The sequence below is a fragment of the Crinia signifera genome, chromosome 5, assembly GCF_055691185.1.
Source record: "Crinia signifera chromosome 5, ASM5569118v1, whole genome shotgun sequence".
NCBI classification, from domain to species: domain Eukaryota; kingdom Metazoa; phylum Chordata; class Amphibia; order Anura; family Myobatrachidae; genus Crinia; species Crinia signifera.
In genome coordinates this window covers 2,340,989-2,365,197 of record NC_139221.1, presented here as the reverse complement: position 1 = coordinate 2,365,197, position 24,209 = coordinate 2,340,989, and the positions used below count along the sequence as shown (strand labels likewise).

The 24,209-nt window shown below is 50.1% G+C and overlaps 1 protein-coding gene across 8 annotated transcripts in view; it reads left to right on the top strand.

Moving 5' to 3' along the window:
- Window positions 1-24,209, top strand: part of LOC146079851 (uncharacterized) — a 109,611-nt gene that overhangs the window by 11,939 nt on the left and 73,463 nt on the right. For all 8 annotated transcript variants that reach the window (XR_014474756.1, XR_014474758.1, XR_014474757.1 and 5 more), the window contains exon 2: window positions 5,107-5,245. The gene's annotated coding sequence lies outside the window, so the exon portion shown is untranslated. The remainder of the gene's footprint in view (window positions 1-5,106; window positions 5,246-24,209) is intronic.

Sequence of the window (24,209 nt, the reverse complement as noted above, 5' to 3'; positions counted from 1 at the left end):
GACCTAAGGTGGTGGGGAGCAGAGAACAGGGCAGGACTCACCCAGTGCTATTGTGTGTTGGACAGATAGAAGCGTGGAACTGCTGGAACATCCTGTACGCTGATGGAAGATTGTCTGGGTTACTAAACATCATTGCCTCAAGACGACGTTCGCTTCATCGTGCGACTTCCAGGAATACAAGTGGTCCTGTTCTCTACCTGTCCTTGTACCAATGCGGAGGCCTGATCTGTGGTCAGTGACCAATGGGGAACCAGCCGACAGCAGTCAGGAGGTGTGTCAGCAGCCTAACGACACATACACAGCAGTAGGCGGTCTTCAGGTGCTGGTGGTAGGACCCGGCACGTGGTTCCGGGCGCTACATGGGACAAGCATGGGGGTGGCAGCATCATAACCGCGCAGTGGGTGGAGTCAGTAACAGGCGGTTACTGAGGGTAACTCCCTATTGGCCTGGTACCGGGAGACCTGAATCCAATCTGTGATTTATTTATTAACAGTTTCTTATATAGCGCAGCATATTCCATAGCGCTGTACAAAGGAGACAGTGATACAACAAACAGGGTATTTACAGACAAAGGTGGGGGGCCCTGCTCGCAAGCTTACACTCTATAGGGAAATAGGCATTGATACATAAGGATAGATACTGTATTCTTTATTACATTAATTACACCACAAAGGTTCCGGATGTGCTGTAATATACGGTGACCCAGAAGTTTGGCCAGGGGTCAAGCAGGATGGAAAATGCTAAAAAGATAGAGATATGTGTGGTCTGTACAGTGGGGATGTGATTGGATAGGACAGAGGATATGTGTGGTCTGTACAGTGGGGATGTGATTGGATAGGAGAGGATATGTGTGGTCTGTACAGTGGGGATGTGATTGGATAGGAGAGGATATGTGTGGCCTGTACAGTGGGGATGTGATTGGATAGGAGAGGATATGTGTGGCCTGTACAGTGGGGATGTGATTGGATAGGAGAGGATATGTGTGGTCTGTACAGTGGGGATGTGATTGGATAGGACAGAGGATATGTGTGGTCTGTACAGTGGGGATGTGATTGGATAGGACAGAGGATATGTGTGGACTGTACAGTGGGGATGTGATTGGATTGGACAGAGGATATGTGTGGTCTGTACAGTGCGGATGTGATTGGATAGGAGAGGATATGTGTGGCCTGTACAGTGGGGATGTGATTGGATTGGAGAGGATATGTGTGGTCTGTACAGTGGGGATGTGATTGGATAGGAGAGGATATGTGTGGTCTGTACAGTGGGGATGTGATTGGATAGGACAGAGGATATGTGTGGCCTGTACAGTGGGGATGTGATTGGATAGGAGAGGATATGTGTGGCCTGTACAGTGGGGATGTGATTGGATAGGAGAGGATATGTGTGGCCTGTACAGTGGGGATGTGATTGGATAGGAGAGGATATGTGTGGCCTGTACAGTGGGGATGTGATTGGATAGGACAGAGGATATGTGTGGCCTGTACAGTGGGGATGTGATTGGATAGGAGAGGATATGTGTGGCCTGTACAGTGGGGATGTGATTGGATAGGAGAGGATATGTGTGGCCTGTACAGTGGGGATGTGATTGTATAGGACAGAGGATGTGTGTGGCCTGTACAGTGGGGATGTGATTGGATAGGACAGAGGATATGTGTGGCCTGTACAGTGGGGATGTGATTGGATAGGAGAGGATATGTGTGGCCTGTACAGTGGGATGTGATTGGATAGGAGAGGATATGTGTGGCCTGTACAGTGGGATTTGATTGGATAGGACAGAGGATATGTGTGACCTGTACAGTGGGGATGTGATTGGATAGGACAGAGGATATGTGTGGTCTGTACAGTGCGGATGTGATTGGATAGGAGAGGATATGTGTGGCCTTTACAGTGGGGATGTGATTGGATAGGACAGAGGATATGTGTGGCCTGTACAGTGGGGATGTGATTGGATAGGAGAGGATATGTGTGGCCTGTACAGTGGGGATGTGATTGGATCGGAGAGGATATGTGTGGTCTGTACAGTTGGGATGTGATTGGATAGGACAGAGGATATGTGTGGTCTGTACAGTGGGGATGTGATTGGATAGGAGAGGATATGTGTGGTCTGTTCAGTGGGGATGTGATTGGATAGGAGAGGATATGTGTGGTCTGTTCAGTGGGGATGTGATTGGATAGGAGAGGATATGTGTGGTCTGTACAGTGGGGATGTGATTGGATAGGACAGAGGATATGTGTGGTCTGTACAGTGGGGATGTGATTGGATAGGAGAGGATATGTGTGGTCTGTTCAGTGGGGATGTGATTGGATAGGAGAGGATATGTGTGTCCTGTACAGTGGGGATGTGATTGGATAGGAGAGGATATGTGTGGTCTGTACAGTGGGGATGTGATTGGATAGGACAGAGGATATGTGTGGTCTGTACATTGGGGGTGTGATTGGATAGGAGAGGATAGATGTGGTCTGTACAGTGTGGATGTGATTGGATAGGACAGAGGATATGTGTGGTCTGTACAGTGTGGATGTGATTGGATAGGACAGAGGATATGTGTGGACTGTACAGTGGGGATGTGATTGGATAGGACAGAGGATATGTGTGGACTGTACAGTGGGGATGTGATTGGATAGGACAGAGGATGTGTGTGGACTGTACAGTGGGGATGTGATTGGATAGGAGAGGATACGTGTGGCCTGTACAGTGGGGATGTGATTGGATAGGACAGAGGATACGTGTGACCTGTACAGTGGGATGTGATTGGATAGGAGAGGATATGTGTGGGCTGTACAGTGGGGATGTGATTGGATAGGAGAGGATATGTGTGGTCTGTACAGTGGGGATGCGATTGGATAGGACAGAGGATATGTGTGGACTGTACAGTGGGGATGTGATTGGATAGGAGAGGATATGTGTGGCCTGTACAGTGGGGATGTGATTGGATAGGAGAGGATATGTGTGGTCTGTACAGTGCGGATGTGATTGGATAGGACAGAGGATATGTGTGGCCTGTACAGTGGGGATGTGATTGGATAGGACAGAGGATATGTGTGGTCTGTACAGCGGGATGTGATTGGATAGGACAGAGGATATGTGTGGACTGTACAGTGTGGATGTGATTGGATAGGACAGAGGATATGTGTGGCCTGTACAGTGGGGATGTGATTGGATAGGACAGAGGATATGTGTGGTCTGTACAGTGGGGATGTGATTGGATAGGAGAGGATATGTGTGGTCTGTACAGTGGGGATGTGATTGGATAGGACAGAGGATATGTGTGGCCTGTACAGTGGGGATGTGATTGTATAGGACAGAGGATATGTGTGGTCTGTACAGTGGGATGTGATTGTATAGGAGAGGATATGTGTGGTCTGTACAGTGGGGATGTGATTTGATAGGAGAGGATATGTGTGGTCTGTACAGTGGGGATGTGATTTGATAGGAGAGGATATGTGTGGTCTGTACAGTGGGGATGTGATTGGATAGGACAGAGGATATGTGTGGTCTGTACAGTGTGGATGTGATTGGATAGGAGAGGATATGTGTGGTCTGTACAGTGGGGATGTGATTGGATAGGAGAGGATATGTGTGGTCTGTACAGTGGGGATGTGATTGGATAGGACAGAGGATATGTGTGGTCTGTATAGTGGGGATGTGATTGGATAGGACAGAGGATATGTGTGGTCTGTACAGTGGGGATGTGATTGGATAGGACAGAGGATATGTGTGGTCTGTACAGTGGGGATGTGATTGGATAGGAGAGGATATGTGTGGTCTGTACAGTGGGGATGTGATTGGATAGGACAGAGGATATGTGTGGCCTGTACAGTGGGGATGTGATTGGATAGGACAGAGGATATGTGTGGCCTGTACAGTGGGATGTGATTGGATAGGAGAGGATATGTGTGGCCTGTACAGTGGGATGTGATTGGATAGGAGAGGATATGTGTGACCTGTACAGTGGGGATGTGATTGGATAGGACAGAGGATATGTGTGGTCTGTACAGTGGGGATGTGATTGGATAGGAGAGGATATGTGTGGTCTGTACAGTGGGGATGTGATTGGATAGGAGAGGATATGTGTGGTCTGTACAGTGGGGATGTGATTGGATAGGAGAGGATATGTGTGGTCTGTACAGTGGGGATGTGATTGGATAGGAGAGGATATGTGTGGTCTGTACAGTGGGGATGTGATTGGATAGGACAGAGGATATGTGTGGCCTGTACAGTGGGGATGTGATTGGATAGGAGAGGATATGTGTGGACTGTAAAATCTCCGAGTGACGCCTCTGCTTCAAGCTACGCTGTGTATATATATAAGAGAGGTACCCCTTCAATGCGCTATAGGAATATTTATATTTATTGGGCAGCAGCTCCGTTAGTCCCCCTTGTTAGTGGGGGAAGTAAAGGGAAAACGAATGGATAGTAGGAAACAGAGTGCGCCCCTAATATAAGATTCCACCACCAGGTCCAATGAGAATAACCGTAATAACGATGTGCAGTTCACTGTTTAACAGGTTTTAATACATATTATTTTTATAAGACACAGTATAAATGCACTGTGAGGAGTCAACAATTCGGTTCAACAAATGTACGGAAAACTCCAACGCGTTTCATCAAACGACTTCATCAGGGGTCACATTCCATAGGTACATAGACCATGAGTGCTAATGTGAACTCCAGATGTAAACCTTTCAGGGAAGGTATAAAAGTTGTAAAAGTGGATCCTTTGGAGATCCTAATGGGTAGATGCACATCAATTTCCATAAAAGTCCTTATTTAAAAAGGCAGATTGTGAATGGATTTGTCCGAATGCAATCTGCAGCTTGGTTTAGGTTTCCACTTGCTGAGATGTTCTGAGGATTGCGGTGGGTTTGAAACGCGTTGGGTTTTTCCGTACATTTGTTGAACCGAATTGTTGACTCCATACAGATGAAAACCGTGCTTTTATACTGTGTCTTATGAAAAGAAGATGTATTAAAACCTGTTAAACAGTGAACTGCACATCGTTATTACGGTTCTTTTCATTGGACCTGGTGGTGGAATCTTTATATAAAATGTATGTGTCTCTCTTTGTATTCCTGTTCATGGTTTCCCTGTCTCTGCGCAGGGGTAAATGAGGCGACCGGTCTCCTAGTGACATCTGGACGCGCCTCCATGCTGACAGCGAGATACGGAAGAGGGTGAGTGGAACGCAGGAAGCACTGAGAGCCGAGAGAGGAGATGCCCGGTTGCCCGCGCCTGGACAGGTGAGTAATTAATTGTGTGTGTTATTTATTGTGGGGGGAGGTGGCACTCACTGTGCTATTCCCAAGCAGATACACTGATTGAAAGATTGACTGTGTCCGTGTGCCTCTATTATTGGAACTGTATTCGTATGATTTGGAGAGCACTGGATCCAGCTGTTGGGAGTGCCGGTACATAAAGAGAGTATATATATATGAGTACAATAGTGGGTTGGCGCCCTTGACGTTAATCACTACAATTAGATCAACTTAGCCTTCGTATAATTCACTCTAGCACATAGAAAAAGTCCATTCAATTTTTAAATGTTTATTTAAAAAGTATTTTCTTTCCACACAGTGGTAAAAGTTATTCCAGATCTTTGTTCATTTCATTGAGATATCTCTGATTCATGGAAACAGCAGAAGATAATCCAATTAGTTTCGTCCCTTAACGGGACTTCATCAGGGGTTACGGATATCACAAATTGATTTTGTGTGTTTTTCACAAGAAGAAACAGTCCGTCGCTGGAATGTTAATAGGTCCTTGTATAAATTAATGACCTATTTCCAATGCCTATATACGTGGGCCGACTGTCAGAGAGTAATCTTCCTCCAGACAATGTCGCTAGAGATTTTTCTTACAAAACGACAACTTTGCAGGGAAAGAGCCTTTTAGGGTAGGTATATCTACAATGAATCAAATTCATGACCATCTCCCCGATTGATCTAGGAAAACCCAATTGGTTATAGGGCTGAATACCTGTTGGGTCCAGCTGTTTAAACAGACAATAAAATGATATATATATATATATACCGTATTTGCCGGCGTATAAGACGACTGGGCGTATAAGACGACCCCCCAACATTTCCACTCAAAATATAGAGTTTGTTATATAAGTGCAGCTGGCGTATAAGACGACCCTCCCACTTGGAGGCATGTTTTTCAGGGGAAAAAAGTAGTCTTATACGCCAGCAAATACAGTATATATATATATATATATATATATATATATATATACACACACACTAAACATCGGCACTCACTTTTCCTAGTTTTGGGGTGCCCTATGGCTTGTGACCACATTGTTTAAACAGACATTGTAGGGGCTCTGCACTCACTAAATTAACTGATAATAAATAGTGGAGATTTGGTTCATGAATTAATCAATGCATTTAAGCCTGCAGCCCCCGTCACGGGACCCCACCTTTCTGCAGGTCCTAGCACTATCGCTCAATATGGCTACAATACACATAGCTATCACATTTCATTATTTCACTATTTATTATCAGTTAATTTAGTGTGTGCAGAGCCCCTACAATGTGCGTGTATGTATGTGTATATATATATATATATATATATATATATATATATATATATATATATATAATGCCCTTCCACGCACAATAAGACTCTCCGCTAGCCTCCAAACTTTCAAGCGTTCCCTGAAAACTCACCTCTACAGGCAAGCCTATCATATTTATATACCACACACATAACCCTCTGAGGCACTTATGTATTATACAGCTTCCCTTCTGGACCTACAAGCTATGCTATTACTGGTGCCTGTCCTTGTGTTTCCTTCCTATATCCCTATAGATTGTAAGCTTCCAGCAGGGCCCTTCTACCTCCAAGTCTGTCTGTTGTTACCCAGTTTGTTTTATCTCTTTCTACTATTGTAAAGAGCAACGGAATCTGCTGCGCTATATAAGACGCTGTAACGGAATCTGCTGCGCTATATAAGACGCTGTAACGGAATCTGCTGCGCTATATAAGACGCTGTAACGGAATCTGCTGCGCTATATAAGACACTGTATCGGAATCTGCTGCGCTATATAAGATGCTGTAACCGAATCTGCTGCGCTATATAAGACACTGTAACGTAATCTGCTGCGCTATATAAGATGCTGTAACGGAATCTGCTGCGCTATATAAGACACTGTAACGGAATTTGCTGCGCTATATAAGACGCTGTAACGGAATCTGCTGCGCTATATAAGACGCTGTAACGGAATCTGCTGCGCTATATAAGACGCTGTAACGGAATCTGCTGCGCTATATAAGACGCTGTAACGGAATCTGCTGCGCTATATAAGACACTGTATCGGAATCTGCTGCGCTATATAAGATGCTGTAACCGAATCTGCTGCGCTATATAAGACACTGTAACGTAATCTGCTGCGCTATATAAGATGCTGTAACGGAATCTGCTGCGCTATATAAGACACTGTAACGGAATTTGCTGCCCTATATAAGACACTGTAACGGAATCTGCTGCTATATAAGACACTGTAACGGAATCTGCTGCGCTATATAAGACGCTGTAACGGAATCTGCTGCGCTATATAAGATGCTGTAACGGAATCTGCTGTGCTATATAAGACACTGTAACGGAATCTGCTGTGCTATATAAGACACTGTAACGGAATCTGCTGCGCTATATAAGAAGCTGTAACGGAATCTGCTGCGCTATATAAGACACTGTAACGGAATTTGCTGCGCTATATAAGACACTGTAACGGAATCTGCTGCTATATAAGACACTGTAACGGAATCTGCTGCGCTATATAAGACGCTGTAACCGAATCTGCTGCGCTATATAAGACACTAACGGAATTTGCTGCGCTAAATAAGACACTGTAACGGAATCTGCTGCTATATAAGACACTGTAACGGAATCTGCTGCGCTATATAAGACACTGTAACGGAATCTGCTGCGCTATATAAAACACTGTAACGGAATCTGCTGCGCTATATAAGACGCTGTAACGGAATCTGCTGCGCTATATAAGACGCTGTAACGGAATCTGCTGCGCTATATAAGACGCTGTAACGGAATCTGCTGCGCTATATAAGACGCTGTAACGGAATCTGCTGCGCTATATAAGACGCTGTAACGGAATCTGCTGCGCTATATAAGACGCTGTAACGGAATCTGCTGCGCTATATAAGACGCTGTAACGGAATCTGCTGCGCTATATACAACGCTGTAACGGAATCTGCTGCGCTATATACGACGCTGTAACGGAATCTGCTGCTCTATATAAGACGCTGTAACGGAATCTGCTGCGCTATATAAGACGCTGTAACGGAATCTGCTGCTCTATATAAGACGCTGTAACGGAATCTGCTGCGCTATATAAGACGCTGTAACGGAATCTGCTGCGCTATATAAGACACTGTAACGGAATCTGCTGCGCTATATAAGACACTGTAACGGAATCTGCTGCGCTATATAACACACTGTAACGGAATCTGCTGCGCTATATAAGACACTGTAACGGAATCTGCTGCGCTATATAAGACGCTGTAACGGAATCTGCTGCGCTATATAAGACGCTGTAACGGAATCTGCTGCTCTATATAAGACGCTGTAACGGAATCTGCTGCGCTATATAAGACGCTGTAACGGAATCTGCTGCGCTATATAAGACACTGTAACGGAATCTGCTGCGCTATATAACACACTGTAACGGAATCTGCTGCGCTATATAAGACACTGTAACGGAATCTGCTGCGCTATATAAGACGCTGTAACGGAATCTGCTGCGCTATATAAGACGCTGTAACGGAATCTGCTGCTCTATATAAGACGCTGTAACGGAATCTGCTGCGCTATATAAGACGCTGTAACGGAATCTGCTGCGCTATATAAGACGCTGTAACGGAATCTGCTGCGCTATATACAACGCTGTAACGGAATCTGCTGCGCTATATACGACGCTGTAACGGAATCTGCTGCTCTATATAAGACGCTGTAACGGAATCTGCTGCGCTATATAAGACGCTGTAACGGAATCTGCTGCTCTATATAAGACGCTGTAACGGAATCTGCTGCGCTATATAAGACGCTGTAACGGAATCTGCTGCGCTATATAAGACACTGTAACGGAATCTGCTGCGCTATATAAGACACTGTAACGGAATCTGCTGCGCTATATAACACACTGTAACGGAATCTGCTGCGCTATATAAGACACTGTAACGGAATCTGCTGCGCTATATAAGACGCTGTAACGGAATCTGCTGCGCTATATAAGACGCTGTAACGGAATCTGCTGCTCTATATAAGACGCTGTAACGGAATCTGCTGCGCTATATAAGACGCTGTAACGGAATCTGCTGCGCTATATAAGACACTGTAACGGAATCTGCTGCGCTATATAAGACACTGTAACGGAATCTGTTGCGCTATATAAGACACAGTGATGATTTCAGTAATGATAAGAGGGGGAATGGTTGCACACTAATATCAGCGATTATTTTTGAAAAACAGTTATGAGATTCACCTGTTTTTGTTCTCTGCCCCTTTTATCGAGTGTATATATTATGTATTGTGATTATATGTTTGTTTTAATGTTGTTTGATTGGCAGTTGATCTCTTCTCATAATTGTATCACCCACTTTTGTCACATAAGATAGATTGTATTGTAATGCTGTGTACACACTTGTACTATGTGCATGAGATTTTGACTGAATCTCATGCAGATTGTATGGGTTTTAACCCTTGCGATCCCGATGCGTGCTCCTGTATCGCAGCCAGAAAGTCTTGGCTGCATTGACCATATACTGCAGATCTGCACTATATAGTCTATATTGTATGCAGATAGTCTAAATTGTACAAGTGTGTACACACCGTAAGATTAAATATACTAGATATAGATACGCATGTGTATAACATACTGATCTGACTATTTGTATGCAATGTATCCCGCATGCAGGGCCAAAATGAGTGATGTTACATGTCTCTATGGCAACCTAATGGGGCGGATATGTAGTAATGTGCCACATGTAGTTGCTCTAATAAGCAATGTTTGATGTTTCCATGGCAACCTGCCGGGCTGACACGCAGTGACGCGCCTCATGGAGGAGGCGCGCACTGTGATGTATGCTTGTGATGGGAGGGAGTGCATCCTGGTGCTCTGACACACAGTGACGCGTCCATAGCAATAGGCGCGCGCTGTGGTGTTGCACGTGATGGCGCTTCCTAGTGACGGGCACGCATCATGGTGTTGGCTTACCTGTTCCTGTGTAATGACACACATAAGGAGCCGCCTACTTAATGGGTTTTGCGTTCCACTGTGTATGCGACGGGTGAGTCTACATTTGGTGCCCTTTCAGTTATTATGTAACCGTCACCTGACCATGGTATGTGTTTCTACACATGGGTATTCATTTGTTAGACACATTAGATTTGACAGCACGGGTACTTCCTGGTTTTACCAGCTGCACTATATCATTACTAATCAGAGCCCTCTGTCATTCTCGGTTCAGTAATGACAGAAGAACCAGCCTAGTCGTTGTTTTTAATCGGAAGCTCTTTCTTATTGAGTCTTTTTTGTTACACCCCTGATGAAGTCCAAGTGACGAAACGCGTCGGGTTATTGTGATCGGAAAAAAATCTTGACTCCATATAAAACATTGAATGCAACAATTACTACATCTGAGTTTGTCTTGTTGATTTTTAATAAATTGTACAAATGTCTTAAGAAATTTATCAAAAGTATTTATCTCCATCTAAAATGTAAGGTGGTGATACAAGAGAAGGCGCACTCTATATCCTTGTTGCATGTACTGTTCTCTCTCCCCCACTAACAGGGGGGACTTATAGAGGTGCCGCCTGAACAGACTTATCCTAGCGCAGTGCAAGGGTTATCTATATAATCCTTGTGGGTATACCCCAGATAGGGACACACACAAACGATCATATTGATAATGAAAGATTGTCTTGTCATATTGCCCTGATGAAGTCTCTGAGACGAAACGCGTTGGTGTATTTTTACTTGCCGTTTTTTACTCGATAATCCTGTGAAGACAAAATAAGTGTTTTTCACTTCATTTGGATTTGGACATAAACGTTTACACATTAGGCTCCATAACCACTATTGTGTAATATACTCGGGTTTGTTTATTCCCTATCCCTCAAGGAATATAGTGGTAAGGCTGCCGTATCTCATCATATTGATAGCGCGATTGGGAATATATATATATATATATATATATATATATATATATACATACACACACACACACACACACACACACACACACACACACACACACACACACACACACACACACACACACACACACACACACACACACACTGCTCCGAAAAATAAAGGGAACACTTAAACGTCACAATGTAACTCCAAGTCAGTCACACTTCTGTGAAATCAAACTGTCCACAACACTGACTGACAATCAATTCCGCATGCTGTTGTGCAGATGGAATAGACAACAGGTGGAAATTATAGGCAATTAGCAAGACACCCCCAATAAAGGAGATGTTCTGCAGGTGGTGACCACAGACCACTTCTCAGCTCCTGCGCTTTCTGGCTGATGTTTTGGTCACATGTGAAAGCTGGCGGTGCTGTCACTCTAGTGGTAGCATGAGACTGAGTCTACAACCCACACAAGTGGCTCAGGTAGTGCAGCTCATCCAGGATGGCACATCAATGCGAGCTGTGGCAGGAAGGTTTGCTGTGTCTGTCAGCGTAGTGTCCAGAGCATGGAGGAGCTACCAGGAGACAGGCTAGTACATCCGGAGACGTGGAGGAGGCCGTAGGAGGGCAACAACCCAGCAGCAGGACCGCTACCTCCACCTTTGTGCTTGGAGGAACAGGAGGAGCACTGCCAGAGCCCTGCAAAATGACCTCCAGCAGGCCACAAATGTGCATGTGTCTACTCAAACGGTCAGAAACAGACTCCATGAGGGTGGGATGAGGGCCCGACGTCCACAGGTAGGGGTTTTGCGGTACTCTTTACCTAGCACGGCGCCCATCGCGGGCATCGCGGCCATCAAATGCACTAAAAAACGGGTGCGACGCGATGGCCGCGATGCCCGCGATTTCCCATAGGGAACAATGTTAAAAGTGTGATTGGACGCGATTTTACTGTTCAATGCCTCAATGCCCGCAATTTTTCCATAGGAAACAATGTCAAATGGGCCACAGAGCCCAAATAGTCCCCCTGAAGTCTGAAATGGCCCCTACAATTGTTAACGCCACCCCACGATCAACGTGAACCCGAAGCGTGGCGAGCGCGGCGGTACGCGTCCTCCGACCTTTTCATACCCCCACTATCCACGTCGGCGTGGATTTGAGAATAGAATAGTGTGGCGAGCGCAGCGAGCCACCGAGCCCGAAGCGTGGCGAGGGGACGCGGATACCTTCACAGGTAAACGCGTCCCTTCGCGGGCTTCACAGGTATCCGCGTCCCCTCGCGGGGCTCGCTATGCTCGCCACGCTTCGGGCTCGGTGGCTCGCTGCGCTCGCCACACTATTCTATTCTCAACTCCACGCCGACGTGGATAGTGAGGGTATGAAAAGGTCGGAGGACTCGTACCGCCGCCCCTCGCGGGCTCGCTGCGCTCGCCATGCTTCGGGTTCACGTTGATCGTGGGGTGGCGTTAACAATTGTAGGGGCCATTTCAGACTTCAGGGGGACTATTTGGGCTCTGTGGCCCATTTTAACATTGTTTCCTATGGAAAAATCGCGGGCATTGAGGCATTGAACAGTAAAATCGCGGTCAATCACCGTTTTTAACATTGATCCCTATGGGAAATCGCGGTCATTGAGGCATTGAACAGTAAAATCGTGTCCAATCACACTTTTAACATTGATCCCTATGGGAAATCGCGGGCGTCGCACCCATTTTTTTAGTGCATGCGATGGCCGCGATTTTTTACCCCCGATGACCGCGATGGACATCGTGGACGCCGTGCTAGGTAAAGAGTACCGGTTTTGCTTACAGCCCAACACTGTGCAGAATGATTGGCATTTGCCAGAGAACACAAATTCGAGCACATGTGACCGAGTCTGGAGACGCCAAGGAGAGCGTTCTGCTGCCTGCAACATCCTCCAGCAGGACCGGTTTGGCAGTGGGTCAGTAATGATGGGGGGGGGGCATTTCTTTGGGGGGCCACACAGCCCTCCATGTGGTCGCCAGAGGTAGCCTGACTGCCATTAGGTACCGAGATGAGATCCTTAGACCCCTTGTGAGACCTGACTGCATTCCCAGACTGCAGGGCTAGGGGACCCAGTGCTGAGAGCTGGCCAGTGTGTGTACAATAATACACTGCACTGCACCAGACGAGAGCCCCAGCATTCCCGGACTGCAGGGCTAGGGGGCCCCGTGCTGAGAGCTGGGCAGTGTGTGTACAATAATACACTGCACAGCACCAGGCGAGAGCCCCAGCATTCCCGGACTGCAGGGCTAGGGGGCCCAGTGCTGAGAGCTGGCCAGTGTGTGTACAACAATATAGTGCACTGCACCAGACGAGAGCCCCAGCATTCCCAGACTGCAGGTCTAGGGGGCCCCGTGCTGAGAGCTGGCCAGTGTGTGTACAATAGTATACTGCACAGCACCAGGCGAGAGCCCTAGCATTCCCGGACTGCAGGTCTAGGGGGCCCAGTGCTGAGAGCTGGCCAGTGTGTGTACAATAATATACTGCACTGCACCTGGCGAGAGCCCCAGCATTCCCGGACTGCAGGTCTAGGGGGCCCAGTGCTGAGAGCTGGCCAGTGTGTGTACAACAATATACTGCACTGCACCAGGCGAGATCCCCAGCATTCCCGGACTGCAGGGCTAGGGGTCCCAGTGCTGAGAGCTGGCCAGTGTGTGTACAATAATACACTGCACAGCACCAGGTGAGAGCCCCAGCATTCCCAGACTGCAGGGCTAGAGGGCCCAGTGCTGAGAGCTGGCCAGTGTGTGTACAATAATATACTGCACTGCACCAGGCGAGAGCCCCAGCATTCCCAGACTGCAGGTCTAGGGGGCCCCGTGCTGAGAGCTGTCCAGTGTGTGTACAATAATATACTGCACTGCACCAGACGAGAGCCCAAGCATTCCCAGACTGCAGGTCTACGGGGCCCAGTGCTGAGAGCTGGCCAGTGTGTGTACAATAATATACTGCACTGCACCAGGCGAGAGCCCCTGCATTCCCGGACTGCAGGGCTAGGGGGCCCAGTGCTGAGAGCTGGCCAGTGTGTGTACAACAATATACTGCACTGCACCAGACAAGAGCCCCAGCATTCCCAGACTGCAGGTCTAGGGGGCCCAGTGCTGAGAGCTTGCCAGTGTGTGTACAACAATATAGTGCACTGCACCAGGCGAGAGCCCCAGCATTCCCAGACTGCAGGTCTAGGGGGCCCAGTGCTGAGAGCTGGCCAGTGTGTGTACAATAATATAGTGCACTGCACCAGGCGAGAGCCCCAGCATTCCCAGACTGCAGGTCTAGGGGGCCTAGTGCTGAGAGCTTGCCAGTGTGTGTACAACAATATAGTGCACTGCACCAGGCGAGAGCCCCAGCATTCCCGGACTGCAGGTCTAGGGGCCCCATGCTGAGAGCTTGCCAGTGTGTGTACAACAATATAGTGCACTGCACCAGACGAGAGCCCCAGCATTCCCAGACTGCAGGTCTAGGGGGCCCCGTGCTGAGAGCTGGCCAGTGTGTGTACAACAATATAGTGCACTGCACCAGACGAGAGCCCCAGCATTCCCAGACTGCAGGTCTAGGGGGCCCAGTGCTGAGAGCTTGCCAGTGTGTGTACAACAATATAGTGCACTGCACCAGGCGAGAGCCCCAGCATTCCCAGACTGCAGGTCTAGGGGGCCCAGTGCTGAGAGCTGGCCAGTGTGTGTACAACAATATAGTGCACTGCACCAGACGAGAGCCCCAGCATTCCCGGACTGCAGGTCTAGGGGGCCCAGTGCTGAGAGCTGGCCAGTGTGTGTACAACAATATACTGCACTGCACCAGGCGAGAGCCCCAGCATTCCCAGACTGCAGGGCTAGAGGGCCCCGTGCTGAGAGCTGGCCACTGTGTGTACAACAATATACTGCACTGCACTAGGCGAGAGCTCTAGCATTCCCAGACTGCAGGGCTAGGGGGCCCAGTGCTGAGAGCTGGCCAGTGTGTTTAGAGGTCTGTGCAGCACTGAGCCAATAACCCTTCCTGCTCTGGGTAGTAGAACTTGTATTATAGCGTGCACTTCCATCCCTGGTGGTCTAGGGAGAATTCAGAGCTGATGGGACCCCCTAGCCCCTTACTAGGAAAACAGAATGCCAAGTAATGTAGCATGGGATGGTAGAGTGAAATGCGGCTAAGTGGGTTCAGGAAGCTCCAAAGGGCTCCCCATCTGTGACGAGAAGACTCTGCCCAGAGACCTTGTTCTTCTTACCTAAGAGCTCAATTCCAGGCAAGAGATGGTGACCTTGGTCCCTTCGCAGACTCCTGCCATCACCTGGGCTGTGACTGTCTCTGCACGTGGGCCAAGGAATAGAGAAGTGACCATTCCCGCAATGCTAAAGGAGATCATGCTATTCGCATGTACTTAACTTGATTGGGTAAAACAACAGGCAGATCTACCCCCTGCGGTATTGTGTGTTTGATATATACCTTCTGTGACCTCAAATAGTTCTACTGCTTTACCCCTTTGCAAAGGATACTACTGACTGTAAGAAGGAATCCCCTATTGGCCCAGGTCCTGCTGAACCTTCAGTGTTCCTCTTGTCCCCACTGTTCCTCAATTCCAAGAGCCTCCAGCCTTCCCTAGGTTTCTGACCCATGTCTTCAGTGTTCTCCAGCTCTCTGAGCCCCCACTGTTTCTCAATCCTCCAGTATCCCCTAGTTCCCAGACTTCACTGTTCTCCAGTGCTGTAGTTCTCCAAGCCTTCATTGTTCCACTCATCCCTGAGCCTCTGGTGTTTTCCACTTCCACAAGCCTCCAGTGGCTGTAAGAAGGCTCCTCTGGTGTAACCCTGTTCCACAAGCCCAAGCCTCCAGTGTTCCCCTGTTCCATGATCTTCCATTGTTCCTCTGTTCCATGATCTTCCATTGTTCCTTTGTTCCTCGAGCCTCTGATTTTCCCCTGTTCTCAAACCTCCAGTGGTCTCCTATTCCCTGAGCCCCGGTGTTTCCCTGTTCTTCAAGCCTCTAGTGTCTCTACTTCACAGCTTACTTACACCATGCACTCTGGCTCTCAGCTGCCCCAGCGTTTCCTCCTGCGGTGTCCATTAGCACGTGGTGCTGGAGAAGAAAGCGGAGATGTCCCGTGTCCCGCTGCCTCTACCCAAGGATCTGTGAGTCAGACAGTGTCCGGAGAGCGTCGGGAGTCTGTGTGTAAATTTGCTGTCATAGCGCTCTGCTCTGCTATTTATATACCATAGCACTTTTGTGACACTGTGGCATAGCCTTTCCTTTGTGCTTCTCTCCTGTACAGTATTTCTTACTATCCTATACTAACAATGTATAGAGTGTTGTATGTGACTGTGTAACATGGCAGGAGGCACTTCAAAGAAGGTGACCTGCAGGAAGTGTAACTCTAAATTCACTTCTTATTCTGAGGGAGCCCTGCTCTATGACACGTGCAGTGGCCCTTCCTGGAAGTTCCCTCCTCATTCTGAGTGAGCCCTGCTCTGTGACACATGTGCAGCGGCCCCTCCTGTAAGTTCACTTCTCATGCTGAGGGAGCCCTGCTCTGTGACACATGTGCAGTGGCCCCTCCTGTAAGTTCACTTCTCATGCTGAGGGGCCCTGCTCTGTGACACATTTGCAGCGTCCCCTCCTGTAAGTTCACTTCTCATGCTGAGGGAGCCCTGCTCTGTGACACATGTGCAGCGGCCCTTCCTGTAACCTCACTTCTCATTCTTAGGGAGCCCTGCTCTGTGACACATGTGCAGCAGCAACTCCTGTAAGTTCCCTCCTCGTGCTAAAGGAAGCCCTGCTCTGTGACATATGTGCAGCGTCCCCTCCTGTAAGTTCACTCCTCATGCTGAGGGAGCCCTGCTCTGACACATGTGCAGCGGCCCCTCCTGTAAGTTCACTTCTCATGCTGAAGGAGCCCTGCTCTGTTCACATGTCCAGCTGCCTCTCCTGTAAGTTCACTCATCATTCTGAGGGAGCCCTGCTCTGTGACACATGTGCAGCAGCAACTCCTGTAAGTTCACTTCTCATGCTGAGGGAGCCCTGCTCTGTGACACATGTGCAGCGGCCCCTCCTGTAAGTTCCCTCCTCGTGCTGAGGGAGCCCTGCTCTGTGACACATGTGCAGCGGCCCCTCCTGTAAGTTCACTTCTCATGCTGAAGGAGCCCTGCTCTGTTCACATGTCCAGCTGCCTCTCCTGTAAGTTCACTCATCATTCTGAGGGAGCCCTGCTCTGTGACACATGTGCAGTAGCAACTCCTGTAAGTTCACTTCTCATGCTGAGGGAGCCCTGCTCTGTGACACATGTGCAGCAGCAACTCCTGTAAGTTCACTTCTCATGCTATAGATTGTAAGCTTGCGAGCAGGGCCCTCCTACATTTTGACTGTCTGTAAATACCCTGTTTTGTTGTATCACTGTCTGCTATTGTAAAGCGCAACGGAATATGCTGCGCTATATAAGAAACTGTTAATAAATAAATAAATAAAAATAATGCTGAGGGAGCCCTGCTCTGTGACACGTGCAGCAGCCCTTCCTGGAAGTTCCCTCCTCGTGCTTATAGAGCCCTGCTCTGTCACATGTGCAGCAGCAACTCCTGTAAGTTCACTTCTCATGCTGAGGGAGCCCTGCTCTGTGACACGTGCAGCGGCCCTTCCTGGAAGTTCCCTCCTCGTGCTTATAGAGCCCTGCTCTGACACATGTGCAGCAGCAACTCCTGTAAGTTCACTTCTCATGCTGAGGGAGCCCTGCTCTGTGACACGTGCAGCGGCCCTTCCTGGAAGTTCCCTCCTCGTGCTTATAGAGCCCTGCTCTATGACACATGTGCAGCAGCAACTCCTGTAACCTCACTTCTCATGCTGAGGGAGCCCTGCTCTGTGACACATTTGCAGTGGCCCCTCCTGTAAGTTCACTTCTAATGCTGAGGGGCCCTGCTCTGTGACACATTTGCAGTGGCCCCTCCTGTAAGTTCACTTCTCATGCTGAGGGAGCCCTGCTCTGTGACACATGTGCAGCGTCCCCTCCTGTAAGTTCACTTCTCATGCTGAGGGAGCCCTGCTCTGTGACACATGTGCAGCGTCCACTCCTGTAAGTTCACTTCTCATGCTGAGGGAGCCCTGCTCTGTGACACATGTGCAGTGGCCCCTCCTGTAAGTTCACTTCTCATGCTGAGGGAGCCCTGCTCTGTGACACATGTGCAGCGGCCCCTCCTGTAAGTTCACTTCTCATGCTGAGGGAGCCCTGCTCTGTGACACATGTGCAGCAGCCCCTCCTGTAAGTTCCCTCCTCATTCTGAGGGAGCCCTGCTCTGTGACACATGTGCAGCGTCCCCTCCTGTAAGTTCACTTCTCATGCTGAGGGTGCCCTGCTCTGTGACACATGTGCAGCGGCCCCTCCTGTAAGTTCACTTCTCATGCTGAGGGAGCCCTGCTCTGTGACACATGTGCAGTGGCCCCTCCTGTAAGTTCACACCTTATGCTGAGGGAGCCCTGCTCTGTGACACATTTGTAGCGGCCCCACCTGTAAGTTCACTTCTCATACTGAGGGAGCCCTGCTCTGTGACACATGTGCAGCGGCCCTTCCTGTAATTTCACTTCTCATGCTGTGGGGCCCTGCTCTGTGACACATTTGCAGTGGCCCCTCCTGTAAGTTCCCTCCTCATGCTGAGGGAGCCCTGCTCTGTGACACATGTGCAGCGGCCCCTCCTGTAAGTGCACTTCTCATGCTGAGGGTGCCCTGCTCTGTGACACATGTGCAGCAGCCCCTCCTGTAAGTTCCCTCCTCATGCTGAGGGAGCCCTGCTCTGTGACACATGTGCAGCGGCCCCTCCTGTAAGTGCACTTCTCATGCTGAGGGTGCCCTGCTCTGTGACACATGTGCAGCGGCCCCTCCTGTAAGTTCACTTCTCATGCTGAGGGAGCCCTGCTCTGTGACACATGTGCAGTGGCCCCTCCTGTAAGTTCACACCTTATGCTGAGGGAGCCCTGCTCTGTGACACATTTGTAGCGGCCCCACCTGTAAGTTCACTTCTCATACTGAGGGAGCCCTGCTCTGTGACACATGTGCAGCGGCCCTTCCTGTAATTTCACTTCTCATGCTGTGGGGCCCTGCTCTGTGACACATTTGCAGTGGCCCCTCCTGTAAGTGCACTTCTCATGCTGAGGGAGCCCTGCTCTGTGACACATGTGCAGCGGCCCCTCCTGTAAGTGCACTTCTCATGCTGAGGGTGCCCTGCTCTGTGACACATGTGCAGCGGCCCCTCCTGTAAGTTCACTTCTCATGCTGAGGGAGCCCTGCTCTGTGACACATGCAGCGGCCCTTCCTGGAAGTTCCCTCCTCGTGCTTAAAGAGCCCTGCTCTGACACATGTGCAGAAGCAACTCCTGTAAGTTCACTTCTCATGCTGAGGGAGCCCTGCTCTGTGACACGTGCAGCGGCCCTTCCTGGAAGTTCCCTCCTTGTGCTTATAGAGCCCTGCTCTATGACACATGTGCAGCAGCAACTTCTGTAACCTCACTTCTCATGCTGAGGGAGCCCTGCCCTGTGACACATTTGCAGTGGCCCCTCCTGTAAGTTCACTTCTCATGCTGAGGGGCCCTGCTCTGTGACACATTTGCAGTGGCCCCTCCTGTAAGTGCACTTCTCATGCTGAGGGAGCCCTGCTCTGTGACACATGTGCAGCGGCCCCTCCTGTAAGTGCACTTCTCATGCTGAGGGAGCCCTGCTCTGTGACACATGTGCAGCGGCCCCTCCTGTAAGTTCACTTCTCATGCTAAGGGAGCCCTGCTCTGTGACACATGTGCAGCGGCCCCTCCTGTAAGTTCACTCCTCATGCTGAGGGAGCCCTGCTCTGTGACACATGTGCAGCAGCCCCTCCTGTAAGTTCCCTCCTCATTCTGAGGGAGCCCTGCTCTGTGACACATGTGCAGTGGCCCCTCCTGTAAGTTCACTTCTCATGCTGAGGGGCCCTGCTCTGTGACACATGTGCAGCGGCCCCTCCTGTAAGTTCACTTCTCATGCTGAGGGAGCCCTGCTCTGTGACACATGTGCAGCGGCCCCTCCTGTAAGTTCACTTCTCATGCTGAGGGGCCCTGCTCTGTGACACATTTGCAGTGGCCCCTCCTGTAAATTCACTTCTCATGCTGAGGGGCCCTGCTCTGTGACACATTTGCAGTGGCCCCTCCTGTAAGTTCACTTCTCATGCTGAGGGAGCCCTGCTCTGTGACACATGTGCAGCGTCCCCTCCTGTAAGTGCACTTCTCATGCTGAGGGAGCCCTGCTCTGTGACACATGTGCAGCGTCCACTCCTGTAAGTTCACTTCTCATGCTAAGGAAGCCCTGCTCTGTGACACATGTGCAGCGGCCCCTCCTGTAAGTTCACTCCTCATGCTGAGGGAGCCCTGCTCTGTGACACATGTGCAGCAGCCCCTCCTGCAAGTTCCCTCCTCATCCTGAGGGAGCCCTGCTCTGTGACACATGTGCAGTGGCCCCTCCTGTAAGTACACTTTTCATGCTGAGGGGCCCTGCTCTGTGACACATGTGCAGCGGCCCCTCCTGTAAGTTCACTTCTCATGCTGAGGGAGCCCTGCTCTGTGACAAATGTGCAGCGGCCCCTCCTGTAAGTTCACTTCTCATGCTGAGGGAGCCCTGCTCTGTGACACATGTGCAGCGGCCCCTCCTGTAAGTTCACTTCTCATGCTGAGGGAGCCCTGCTCTGTGACACATGAGCAGCGGCCCCTCCTGTAAGTTCACTTCTCATGCTGAGGGGCTCTGCTCTGTGACACATTTGCAGTGGCCTCTCCTGTAAGTGCACTTCTCATGCTGAGGGAGCCCTGCTCTGTGACACATGTGCAGCGGCCCCTCCTGTAAGTTCACTTCTCATGCTGAGGGAGCCCTGCTCTGTGACACATGTGCAGCAACCCCTCCTGTAAGTTCACTTCTCATGCTGAGGGGCTCTGCTCTGTGACACATTTGCAGTGGCCCCTCCTGTAAGTGCACTTCTCATGCTGAGGGAGCCCTGCTCTGTGACACATGTGCAGCGGCCCCTCCTGTAAGTGCACTTCTCATGCTGAGGGTTCCCTGCTCTGTGACACATGTGCAGCGGCCCCTCCTGTAAGTTCACTTCTCATGCTGAGGGAGCCCTGCTCTGTGACACATGTGCATTGGCCCCTCCTGTAAGTTCCCTCCTCATGCTGAGGGAGCCCTGCTCTGTGACACATGTGCAGCGGCCCCTCCTGTAAGTTCACACCTCATGCTGAGGGAGCCCTGCTCTGTGACACATGTGCAGTGGCCCCTCCTGTAAGTTCATTTTCATGCTGAGGGAGCCCTGCTCTGTGACACATGTGCAGCGGCCCCTCCTGTAAGTTCCCTCCTCATGCTGAGGGAGTCCTGCTCTGTGACACATGTGCAGTGGCCCCTCCTGTAAGTTCACTTCTCATGCTGAAGGAGCCCTGCTCTGTGACACATGTGCAGCGACCCCTCCTGTAAGTTCACACCTCATGCTGAGGGAGCCCTGCTCTGTGACACATGTGCAGTGGCCCCTCCTGTAAGTTCATTTTCATGCTGAGGGAGCCCTGCTCTGTGACACATGTGCAGCGGCCCCTCCTGTAAGTTCCCTCCTCATGCTGAGGGAGCCCTGCTCTGTGACACGTGCAGTGGCCCCTCCTGTAAGTTCACTTCTCATGCTGAGGGAGCCCTGCTCTGTGACACATGTGCAGCGGCCCCTCCTGTAAAGTTCACACCTCATGCTGAGGGAGCCCTGCTCTGTGACACATGTGCAGCGGCCCCTCCTGTAAGTTCACACCTCATGCTGAGGGTGCCATGCTCTGTGACACATGTGCAGCGGCCCCTCCTGTAAGTTCACCTCTCATGCTGAGGGAGCCCTGCTCTGTGACACATGTGCAGCGGCCCCTCCTGTAAGTTCACTTCTCATGCTGAGGGAGCCCTGCTCTGTGACACATTTGTAGCGGCCCCACCTGTAAGTTCACTTCTCATGCTGAGGGAGCCCTGCTCTGTGACACATTTGTAGCGGCCCCACCTGTAAGTTCACTTCTCATTCTGAGGGAGCCCTGCTCTGTGACACATGTGCAGTGGCCCCTCCTGTAAGTTCACTTCTCATGCTGAGGGAGCCCTGCTCTGTGACACATGTGCAGCGGCCCCTCCTGTAAGTTCACTCCTCATGCTGAGGGAGCCCTGCTCTGTGACACATGTGCAGCGGCCCCTCCTGTATGTGCACTTCTCATGCTGAGGGAGCCCTGCTCTGACACATGTGCAGCGGCCCCTCCTGTAAGTTCCCTCCTCATGCTGAGGGAGCCCTGCTCTGTGACACATGTGCAGTGGCCCTCCTGTAAGTTCACTTCTCATGCTGAGGGAGCCCTGCTCTGTGACACATGTGCAGCGGCCCCTCCTGTAAAGTTCACACCTCATGCTGAGGGAGCCCTGCTCTGTGACACATGTGCAGCGGCCCCTCCTGTAAGTTCACACCTCATGCTGAGGGTGCCATGCTCTGTGACACATGTGCAGCGGCCCCTCCTGTAAGTTCACCTCTCATGCTGAGGGAGCCCTGCTCTGTGACACATGTGCAGCGGCCCCTCCTGTAAGTTCACTTCTCATGCTGAGGGAGCCCTGCTCTGTGACACATTTGTAGCGGCCCCACCTGTAAGTTCACTTCTCATGCTGAGGGAGCCCTGCTCTGTGACACATTTGTAGCGGCCCCACCTGTAAGTTCACTTCTCATGCTGAGGGAGCCCTGCTCTGTGACACATTTGTAGCGGCCCCACCTGTAAGTTCACTTCTCATGCTGAGGGAGCCCTGCTCTGTGACACATGTGTAGTGGCCCCACCTGTAAGTTCACTTCTCATACTGAGGGAGCCCTGCTCTGTGACACATGTGTAGCGGCCCCTCCTGTAAGTTCACTTCTCATGCTGAGGGAGCCCTGCTCTGTGACACATTTGTAGCGGCCCCACCTGTAAGTTCACTTCTCATGCTGAGGGAGCCCTGCTCTGTGACACATTTGTAGCGGCCCCACCTGTAAGTTCACTTCTCACAGGACATTGGAAACAACGTTAAAAGCTATCTATACTGCTGCCGGTGTCTTACAACGCCCAGCTCAGGTGGAGGTCTGGGCTTGTCCGATTTCCAGAGATTTTAAATGTTACCCGGCTGCAGGGGACCTGTTGGTCTTAGCTGACCACGTTCGTGAGGCATCATAGAGGCCTCCACTGATTTATGTATGGTGGTGGCAAGAATTTCAGCCCTGTCTTTCTCAGCACATCGAGCTCTATGCCAGTGGCAGGCTGATGCTGAATCTAAATGGGTTGTAGAGGCTTTGCCATTCAATGGAGAGGTTTTATTTGGTCATGAACTGGACAAATGGATCTCTCAGGCAGCAGGAAGGAAGTCTCCTTTTCTACCTTCAGCAGCTCCCCCGGCCCCTCATAGAACCCTTCAAGGGACGTCATTTCAGGCTTTTAACCCAGCCAGTAGATTTCGAGGCCACTCAAGGGGGGGGGGGGGGGCATTCCTCCTCGAGGTCATGGTCGGGGTGCTTTCACCTCCGGCCAGGTTGACCTTAAAACCTCATCTAAGCCTTCAGCATAATGGGCTTCTGACCCACGTTGGGGATCCCAAGGTAGGAGCTCATCTTCTCCTCTTTGTGGACGCTTGGGTCCACCCATGTCAGAATGCCTGGGTAAGGGAATTGGTTGTTTTGGGTTACAGGAAGCTATTGACAAATTATTGACCACAAAGGTTGTCATTACTGTACCTCAATGTCAACAGAAACTTGTTCTACTCCAGTCTGTTTCTTGTGCCGAAGCCAGACGGCACAGGAGGCTGGTGAGGCATTGGTGGGCGTCCTCAGATCAACATGATGGCATCTCGCCACAATCATCAACTGCCTCTTTATTGTGCTCGCACAAGAGATTCAGGGGCCGTGGCGGTGGTGTTAACTAATTCATCTATCTGTTCCCTCCATTCCTGCTGTTGCCTCGGATTCTCCAGTGCATACACAGGGAGAGGGTGACAGTTCTGATTATAGCGCTGGATTAGCCATACAGAACCT